The sequence below is a fragment of the Pseudophryne corroboree genome, chromosome 9 (genome assembly GCF_028390025.1).
Source record: "Pseudophryne corroboree isolate aPseCor3 chromosome 9, aPseCor3.hap2, whole genome shotgun sequence".
In the NCBI taxonomy this organism is placed as follows: Eukaryota; Metazoa; Chordata; class Amphibia; order Anura; family Myobatrachidae; genus Pseudophryne; species Pseudophryne corroboree.
Window position 1 is genome coordinate 365,947,280 of NC_086452.1, and position 11,002 is coordinate 365,958,281.

General features: G+C 42.9%; 2 long non-coding RNA genes across 2 annotated transcripts; both read left to right on the plus strand.

Moving 5' to 3' along the window:
* The first annotated feature begins 943 nt into the window (after positions 1-943).
* On the plus strand, positions 944-1,917 carry LOC134957042 (uncharacterized). Its single transcript, XR_010186405.1, has 3 exons — positions 944-1,030; positions 1,123-1,200; positions 1,869-1,917. It is a non-coding gene; the product is annotated as an uncharacterized LOC134957042 (long non-coding RNA).
* Positions 1,918-3,395: 1,478 nt separating this feature from the next.
* Positions 3,396-5,819, plus strand: LOC134957043 (uncharacterized). The gene is made up of 4 exons (XR_010186406.1): positions 3,396-3,526; positions 4,298-4,321; positions 4,433-4,462; positions 5,742-5,819. It is a non-coding gene; the product is annotated as an uncharacterized LOC134957043 (long non-coding RNA).
* Positions 5,820-11,002: the final 5,183 nt, after the last annotated feature.

Here is an 11,002-nt window from a genome sequence, read left to right on the forward strand (position 1 = left end):
GAAGACAGTACAGTACACTATGCCCTCCTGAGTGATTAGGTGCAGGGTACTAGAATGAACAATTCCATTTATTGTGATGTCATAAAGATGCTGTCAATGTTGAATTTCATTGGCTGTACAGTATGCTGCCATTATACTGTATATATATTTTTACAGGGCTGGTAGCACGACGTCACAGGAGGCGGGACAGGCGCCGCCAAGCTGGTAAGTATTGTCAAATACAGTAGTGTACAGTACATAGTGATTTCTATAGTCCCAACCCCCTGTCCTGACCATCACAGATAACTCGCTGCAATCCGTTAATGTTAAGAATGTCTGTTTACAAAACTAAATGTAAATATTAAACACAAAGTATAAATAACATTGTAGATAGCTGAATACCCGTGCTTCGCTACGGGATGAGGATGGTAAATTCCAGTGATAGTTGTTTGTTAATTTACGTTTGTTGGCGATCTAGTATAGTACTGTATACTTTAAGCATACTGTATCTTGCTTCTCTGATGCAGATTGTTTATTGGCCGGACCCCTTTTTGGTCCTGGATACTGTACAGTACATGTTTCAAATTGACAGCTTCACTTACAGTACTGTTATTTTTTTTCCCACAGTACCACCACCACCACCACCACCACCTGCTGCGCTGCCAGGTATTGTGTAACGAGAATTCTGGTGCTACTGTCATCGTTGTTACACTACTGTACATGTGTCCTGGATACTGTACAGTACATGTTTCCAATTGACAGCTTCACTTACAGTACTGTTATTTTTTTTCCCACAGTACCAACACCACCACCACCACCACCACCTGCTGCGCTGCCAGGTATTGTGTAACGAGAATTCTGGTGTGACTGTCATCGTTACACTACTGTACATGTGTCCTGGATACTGTACAGTACATGTTTCCAATTGACAGCTTCACTTACAGTACTGTTATTTTTTTCCCCACAGTACCAACACCACCACCACCTGCCCACCAGCACCAGACTGGCACGGAGGAGGCGCCGCCGACACCATCCGAGAGCTCCGGAAGTGGTAATAATTACTTTTTGTTACAGACACACTAGTTTCCTACAGTATTACTGTAATTTTTGTATTTTACAATACTTGTCATCTTTTACACACAGACCGCCTCGTAATTGATACGGAGGCGGAGGAGGATCTCATTTACGTTGAGTCGGGGGAGGAAGAGGAGCCAGATTATAGTAAGTACAGTAGGATTTCCTCAAGCCCATTCTTAAAAGTATTGACCAAGTCCACTTTTATTACTTTTCAGGCAGGGAATTCCAAACATGTACTGTACAGTATTTCCCTCACTGTGAAGACCCCTTTTCGCCTCTGTGCGAAATCGCCTCTACTTCAACAAGAGTTACTGTGCACGTGTCCTCTGTGTCCATCTTATCAAAAACAGTTCCTGTGTATTGTCCCCTTACTGTATACAGTATATTTGTAAAGGTTAATCATGTCCCCTCTTAATCTCCTCTTTTCCAATGTAAACATGCCTAGCCTGCCTTTCCTTGTATTCCATCTTCTCAATCCACTTCATCACTTTGGTCGCCCGCCTCTAAACCTTTTGTAGTTCCACGATATCCATTTTGTATTATGGTGCCCAAAATTGTGCATCCTACCCACCCTCCACTAGCCTAACCCTCCAATCATACTCTGAATCCACACTCTGCATTCTGAATGTCGGGATCCAGACAGCAGGTCTTTTAAATACAGTACTGTATGTCCCCTACCACTGGACAGTCATTCTGCTCCTACTGTATTATGAATATATCTCTGCCTCCTGTAGCACTGTACTACTGTGCAATTTTGTAGTAACTGTACTCTACTGTATTTTGTTTATAATATTTTTTTATTTTCAACTCAGTAATTATTGACAGTGAGGAGGAAGAGAATAAACCCTCTCCCCAACTTGGTAAGTAAACTGCAGTATTGTACTGTACTGTACATTGTGTTAAACCAATGGGTTGGGTTTGCGTGACCAGCAGTCAGGATTCTAGCGGTCAGGTGACCGACAGTGGCATCCTGATTGCAGCAATCCCAACAGGGTGAGGTACGGTATCCTACCCCTCCTCCACTACCCCCTGATTCTGGCCTCGACATTCTCGTCTCTGTGTGCGAAATCTACTCTCCTCCTCCAATTCCTGACTGAATTTTTGCTTTACTGTATTCAACACAGAATACAAAAGTATATTTCATGGAATTTTTGCTTTCACAGGCCCTACACTGTCACAGGCGGTGGCGGAGGAGGAGGACCAGGACTCTATGTCCATCACCACACTGCACCCATTAAGTAAGTCCAGTCCGGTACATCTTGCCTCTGTAGAGCCAGTTTGAGCAAGGAGAGATTGATTGCTTCTTTTTTTGGTGGGGGCCCAAACCAACCAGTCATTTCAGCCACAGTCGTGTGGCAGACCCTGTTTATATAACATAAGGGTGGTTGGGAGGGCCCAATCACAATTCCATCTTGCACCTCTTTTTTTATTTATTTATCTTTGCATCATGTGATGTTTGGGGAAAATTGTTATAAGTGCCATCCGGTCTGCCACTGCACTGCCACTCCTAAATGGGCCAGGTGTTTGTGCCGGCCACTTGGGTCGCTTAGCTTAGTCATCCAGTGACCTCGGTGAAAATTTTAGGACTACAAATAATATTGTGAGGTGTTCAGAATAGACTGGAAATGAGTGGAAATTATGGTCATTGAGGTTAATAACACTATACAGTAGGATCAAAAATACCCCCAAATTCTACGATTTAAGCTGTTTTTGAGAGGTTTTTGAAAAAAAGCACCAGGATCCAAAACAAGTCCGAATCCAAAAGCAAAACACAAAACCCGAAAAATTTCCGGTGCACATCTCTAGTTTTAATAAAGTCCAGGAGGGAAACATTCTCCTAATGAAGACACTGCAAGCAATAGGACACGAGGATGTGCACGGAGACTGGAGGGGGGCGAGATTCAGGGGGAATTTTAAGAAAAATTACTTCACAGAAAGTGCAGTGGACAAGTGGAATAGCCTCCCATCAGAGGTGATAGAGCCTAAAACAGTAGAGCTACAGTATTTAAACATGCATGGAAGAGACATACATAAGGATATCCTTACAAAGAAATAAGGATCAAATAAGGTTTGATGTAAAAAAAAGGTTAAAAAAAAGAGGCAGATTAGATGGGCAAAGTGGTTCTTACAGTATTTGTCATCAAATTCTATGTTTCTGTATGCAGACCCTCCAACATGACCCGCCGTTTCTAGACTTCCCTCTTAATTTATGATTTCCATCACCTGTGTTGAACTAGTTATATGATAAGAATGCTGTTTCTTCACAGGTGATGGCAATAATAAATTAAGAGGGAAGTCCAGAACCAGAGCATTTTGTACCTAGTGGGGCGGGTCATGTTGGAGGGTATGTGTATTTCCTGGAATGAACCTTTTTTTTTTTTCACATTAATGTTTTTTTTCACAGGCCCTACACTGGAACAGGCCACGGAGGAGGAGGATGATGATGATGATGATGCGGCTGCATTTAGTGGTAAGAATTATTACTGACATTGATCTGATGCCATCAGAGTAGCACTTTTCATCAGATTTTTCTGGCAAATGCGTAGAAATCGGATGAAAATTGTTTTTGTTTGAACTGGTGATATTGCCCATACAGTAGCAACCGATCACATTCCACATTAACATTTACAGTATCTAGTTACACTTACAGACGATAATACAGTACAGTAGGTAATATTTGATTGGTTGCTACTGTATGGACAACATCCTGTTCTAAAAAAAACACCCATCTTACTCAATTTCTCTCTCTCTCTCTCTCTCTCTCTCTCTCTCTCTCTCTCTCTCTCTCACCCCTTGTCACTGTCTCTCCATTCATCTCTCTAGATACTGTCAGTGATGAATTTCCCATTAGGCACGAGAGGCACGTACTGTACCTAGTGGCGGCATCTGTTTGGGGGCCTCAGTTGGATGCTTACAGTATGCTAATACTGTCATCCCAAAAATTACCACTACAGTAACTGCTAAATATTTTAAGTGTACTGTACAATATGCACATACAGTACTGTACAGTATACATAATTCAAAAGAAAAAAGAGTTGCTACCTTATTCTAGTCATAATCACCGGCATACGGGTCACTCACAAATTTTCTGATGGTCTCGGTGGGGTCCCTTGGAATCACCATGCCTGTCACAAGCATACCTTTTTTTACCCACCTGACACTGGGCCTGGACACTAGTGTACTATTACTATACTTTTTACTGTATACTGTATCTTATAATATTCTTCTCTTTTACCCACAGACGACGAGCCAGAATACATTTTTGGTAAATATACTGTACAGTAGCAATAGTTGGTACTGTAATTACAGTATTTTTTTTCTCCAACATTATTTTAAGTCAAACTGATATGACTAACTGTAATTTATCTTTTTACAGTCCGTCGCCAACCAGTGGAGGAGACACCTGGTAATAAAATATAAATACATAATGCACTGTACTGTATTCTAACTTACTGTAACATGTATAACACTGAGCTGATCATCTTCACACCCTCTGACATAACCTTACAGTACATACTGTACTTTCTCTCTTTTTTCACCCTCTTCACTCCACAAATGCATGCTGCCTTTCCTGACTACTGATATAATAGTGTGCAGAGCGTAGCGAGGCACCGTGCCCACCGCGTGGCGAGCGAAGCAAGCATGCAAGGGCCTGCGTTCCGCTCGCCGCCCCTGTCGGGATTGTGTGGTCGGGATTCCGGCGTCTGTATTTTGACCACCGGGATCCCGTCCAGCGGGATTACGTACTGATCTCCAGTATGAGCCTGCCCTAGGCATAGGCATACTTGCCAAATGCCTAGGGGCACAAGCAGCTTCTGCTGATTAATATGATATGCAGCATGCCTACAGTATATTCTGTGTGTGACTGCGTCTGTATCTGCATACAAAATGCATTACTAATGTGCAGTATTATGTGTATAAGGGGTACTACAGTACTTTGTTGTGTAACATATACTGTAGCAAGGGCACTACTGTGTGGTCTAATGTGAAAAAAGAGCAATATGATGTGATGCAATGTGAATAAGTGGGAATACTTTGAGGAGTAATGTGGTACTATCCTATGATGTAACGAGAATAAGAGACACTATTGCATGATATGTTGTGAATAAAGTTGCAGTACTGTGTGGCGTCATTTCAGATTGGGGAATTACTGTGTGGCCATGCCCCTTCCCAGCAAGAACATGCACCGTTTTGGGATGCACACCGAATGTGCACACTGTTGCTATTTTAAACATACAGTAGGTTGGAGGAGCACCAAAACGAGGACTGCTATGGTTGAGGGGTGATGGTGCTGGGAAAGGGGTACAGGCTCAGAGGCGGAAATAGCATCTGTGCAAGGGGGCAGCATCCAAAAACTTGACTAGGGAATCATATTATTTATGGCTGGCTCTGAGTACAGTCCACTATTATTGATAGTACTCCCTACAACACCACCTACAGTACTGTAACCCTCTTTTTTCTGAAGCTGTCATGAAATGTCATGACTGCTAATACATAAATGTCTACAGTATTTGTACTGTGGTGTTTTATTCCTTTGACAATTTGTTTATGACCTATTTAGGCTAAACTCTTGTACAGTACTTTCTATTTTGAATACCAGCAATACAGTATAATACTGTACCTACAGTATACAGTAGTAATTGTATAGTATTTGAATGTGACTAATGTTTTTTTATCCAATATAGAGCCAATGATTTATGGGGGCCCAAGACAGGGCCATGAACGGTGGGCTGGCCCAGAAGCGGGCAGGCAGCAGCCCACTTATACAAGAGGTAAACTAAAGCAATGTTTAAATTACCTCGACAGCATACAGTAGTGTTCGATTTACTGTACTGACAATACAGTACTGTACATTGTAAATAACAAGATTGTCTAATATAGAGTAAAGTACTGTATTGCCATTACTACACTGTAAAGTATTCAGTATTTGTTTTGTAATACTGTCCTTTTTTTCCCACAGAACAGTTGCAGCGTGCCATCCTGCTCCTGCGCGTGGTGGTCCACCTCTTAGTGGACCACTTTTTTAATTTTTTATTAAGAGCACTTTAATTTTATTTAATAAAAATTTTTGTTATTGTACTCCATTGTATAGTATCTTTTTCTACTGTATAAGATAGGCATACTGTACACCATACAATTATCTGGCAGATAATCTGCCAGATCTGGCTGTTTGTAATGAAATTCTGGTAATGGATGAGAGCAAATGACAATCCTCCATTACCATAATTTCATTCCAAACAGCCAATGTACAGGCAGCAGTTGATTGATACTGTATGCACACTTCTCCGTCTTTTTACTGTTTTATACTGTACATCTACCCCATGTGTGCTTTACAAGGAATGCAGAACGATGCATCAAGGGACATGGCAGCAGTACAGTACAATGCAAGGGACTAGGACACTATCTCACAGTAGATTGAGCATACTGTTCATTGTAGCAATAGCATACAGTAAGTGTGACATGTACAGTATAATACAGTGGGTGGCATGTACTGTATCACTGGGAAACTGATTAGGATCAACTGGTAATGTACAGTACCAATGGTAACCTACTGTACTGTATATACAAAGTTGTATGTACTACAAAGTGCTAGTACAGTAACAGTATGACCCTGCCTGGATGAAGCCATCAGAAGCCATAGACTCATGCCCAGTAACAGAGGGATAAAATGGGGGACACTTCTACCATGCCCCTGAAATGCCCAAGTATTCTGCCCCTCAGCAAGCTTGTGCATACAGTACAACCCCTTCTCTTGAGTCACAATGCTCCCCAGGCCGCCACAGACACCAGTGAAACAAGATGCCTAACCAAGTTGTTTTACATACAGTATACCACTCTTAATTGAATTCCCATCATACAGTAGTACTAATTTATACAGTACAGGAAGTTGGGAATACAAACATTGGAAACCACGTCATGTTTATTTTAAGAAACACTTTATTTACGGACAAAATTTAACATTTTTATAATTTGTTTTTTTTGTGGTGGGGGGTGCGGGGTAATGGTTTTTGTACTTTATTTTTTTATTTTTAGGTTTTGTTTTTTTGAATTATTTTTCGTTTTTGTCTTTTGCTTTTTAACACTGTCGCATACGGACACCAGAATAGAGGACTGAAAACAGCAGCCCCTGGATGGAAACGCAGCCCAAGGCCCCAGATGGACACAGCACAATGGACTCGGCTGCTACTGGATAGATACAGCAGCGCCCAAAAAGTCAACTGACAGTGAAATAAAAGGGGCAACTTGAAACAGGCCCTTACATTACCAGGAATGTGGTGAGCCAAGTTCATGCACTCCCCTTTGAGTAACCGTGCTGCTCCAAATGGATTCAGCACAGTGCATGCAGCCCCAGAAAATGTACAGGTCATACAGGTACATTGACACAATTTTTTAGCTTCAGCTGTGTGAAGCTGATGTGCTGAAGCTAGGAGGTAGGTAATGATCTGGTTTCATCATAGTGGAGCTTCCAAGTCATTTTCCTCCTCATTCTCAGCGCAGCGTTTATGGTATCCCTTATCTTCCTCTTTTCTGGAGCACCAATCCTCACGCGGCGTTCACACCTAGCCATGATGTCATGTACCAGATTTTTGGGCAGCGGAAGTTTGCCCTTGGAACCATCAAAGTTCACACGATTGGCCCACGTCAAGTATTTGTCGTGTTTTACATGGTACTGGAACAGAGAATAAGCATATTTCTGAATATGTCCATTTGAAGCTCTGTACAGATGGTCGTCCAGGGAAGTTGAGATGACAGCCAGGGCAATATTGTTCAGAGATCCTCCGAATGTATTGAGAAGTGGCCTGTGAGCAGGTGTGCTGGTCATCATTGGTGTTCCTGGCAACAGCACACTTGAATCCAGGCCTATTCTGCGGTCGTCCAGGCCTCCTCTGCGGTCGTCCAGGCCTCCTCTGCGGTCGTCCAAGCCGCTGACTTCGTCCAGGCCTCCTCTGCGGTCGTCCAGGCCTCCTCTGCGGTCGTCCAGTCCTCCTCTGCGGTCGTCCAGGCCTCCTCTGCGGTCGTCCAGGCCTCCTCTGCGGTCGTCCAGTCTGCTGCGGTCGTCCAAGCCTCCTCTGCGGTCGTCCAGTCTGCTGCGGTCGTCCAAGCCTCCTCTGCGGTCGTCCAGGCCTCCTCTGCGGTCGTCCAGTCTGCTGCGGTCGTCCAAGCCTCCTCTGCGGTCGTCCAGGCCTCCTCTGCGGTCGTCCAGTCTGCTGCGGTCGCCCAGGCCTCCTCTGCGGTCGCACAGGCGTCTCAGTCACCGCCCGCTACCCACTTTGCAAAGCTATTTCCTCGTAAGCAGACTTGCTGTGTGGATCGTCTCCGACCTTTGCGAAATCTCCAGATAATTTGCTCTCGGTTTCTGCATTTTAAAACTTCTGCTAGGCTCACGTGTTCCAGCTCATTCACACAGTTTCGTCATACAGTATTTGACCGGTAATTCTTTCATTTACGGTTTACAATTATTTATATACGTAAATGATGAATGTCCCTGTGCATTGCTCCCTGGCGTGTACAATTTATCCCGGTGTCTTTTAAAATGTATACCATCTCTCACTCCATATCCGAGCGCTGCCACGTGCTGGGGGTTCACGGTCGGCGGCCATTTTGTCAAGTTGCTAAGCGATCCAGCTCGGTATACCGTAATGTGCATAGACCTCACTTATCCCGGTGTAATTGAGCTAGGGGATTGTGACGCTCCTTCAGCATTGCCCCCTGCACTGTAAAATGTATACCATACTGTATCTCACTCCATATCCGAGCGCTGCCACGTGCTGGGGGTTCACGGTCGGCGGCCATTTTGTCAGGTTGCTAAGCGATCCAGCTCGGTATACCGTAATGTGCATAGACCTCGCTTATCCCGGTGTAATTGAGCTAGGGGATTGTGACGCTCCTTCAGCATTGCCCCCTGCACTGTAAAATGTATACCATACTGTATCTCACTCCATATCCGAGTGCTGCCACGTGCTGGGGGTTCACGGTCGGCGGCCATTTTGTCAGGTTGCTAAGCGATCCAGCTCGGTATACCGTAATGTGCATAGACCTCGCTTATCCCGGTGTAATTGAGCTAGGGGATTGTGACGCTCCTTCAGCATTGCCCCCTGGCCTGCAAAATGTATACCATACTGTATCTCACTCCATATCCGAGCGCTGCCACGTGCTGGGGGTTCACGGTCGGCGGCCATTTTGTCAAGTTGCTAAGCGATCCAGCTCGGTATACCGTAATGTGCATAGACCTCGCTTATCCCGGTGTAATTGAGCTAGGGGATTGTGACGCTCCTTCAGCATTGCCCCCTGCACTGTAAAATGTATACCATACTGTATCTCACTCCATATCCGAGCGCTGCCACGTGCTGGGGGTTCACGGTCGGCGGCCATTTTTAGTGTGCATAGAACTCGCTTATCCACATAGGCCCCTGTGTGCCCCTGTGTTTTTAACTACTATATTGAGATGCACATTTCTAGGCCTACAGTATTTAATATACAGTAAGCAGCATTGTTGTTAGGCAATAACTGAAGAATTTACATACAGTACTGACATGTACTGTATGTAATGCTTGTACATCATGTCAGTCGCCCCTTATGCTGTACACTACTGTAAGTCTCACAGGGCCCATGCACTTCCAAGGAGGGTTAGTTACTGTACTGCATCTGTTTCATACAGGAAACTAATTGCAGTCCATAACACTGAAGTGGTATTTTCAGTACTGTACAGTATACAATACTTAAATTTGAACATCAGGTACTGGATAGTAAACATGTACAGTATTAACTTCTATCATAAAACTCCTATGCATTTTCAGATGTGTACATTTTAGACTACAGTATTCACAAATGTTTTTGCTCCATACAGGAATTATAGTTGGACAACATGCCAGTAACTATCAACAAAACGATGAGCAAGATAATCGCCAACATGAAAAAAGAAAATAAAACCATCAAAGAGATCCATGCATGGCTCAAGGAAAGTGGCATTATAGTCACTTTAGAAACGGTGCGCTATCATGCATTCGAAAGAACAACGCCCAGATTTGTATTTCCTACAAAATGCACATGGTATGTACTGTACACTACTGTAATGTTTAAATGACTTGCTTTGTACCATAACAATTTTTTGGAAATAAAAAAAAAAATTAATCTATTGTAACTGTGATTGTGCTGTTCATGAATTCATATTTTTCATACTGTATTGTACTGTAGGAGAGTGCAACAAATTGTGGAGGAACTAACTCGTGAGGATGATGAGCGTACTGCTTTGCAAATAAAACAAATTCTCCATTCCAAGTATGACCTGGACATATCGGCCACCAGCATCAGAAGGATGCGACGGAAAATGGGATGGACCTTTGGCGCAACAAGGTAAAATACTGAAAGCAGTATAAACCATACAGTAAATGCACTGTTAATAATCCCTTGATACGTGATATAACAATGCCATAAATCATTATACAGAGTGTGTACTTTATACTACAGTATATACAGTGTGTGTGTATATACTGTATATATTCTATCCCAAAAGAGATACCTACTGTATAGGCACTCAGAGACAGCAATGAAGCATTGCCGGCTTATTGTGATGATTACATACTGTATACTGTGTGTGTGTGTGTGTGTGTGTGTGTGTGTGTGTGTATATGTACAGTATGTATATATATATATTACTCTGTATGTACCTTAATGTATGTACAGTTTAATGTATACAGTAGGTATATAATACAGTATACTGCACATACAGTCTACTGTATATACAGTAATCTGTAATTTCATAACTGTATCTGATTTCATTATTTTTGGGTCTTCACAGGATATCTCCAATGATAAGAGATGTGAATAAAGAAAAGAGAGTGGAACAGGCACAGCGATGGATTGAGAGTGGTGAAACATTTGATGATGTCATTTTTACAGATGAATCATCTATTGCCCTTGAGTGGTTCTCCAGAATGTCATTCAG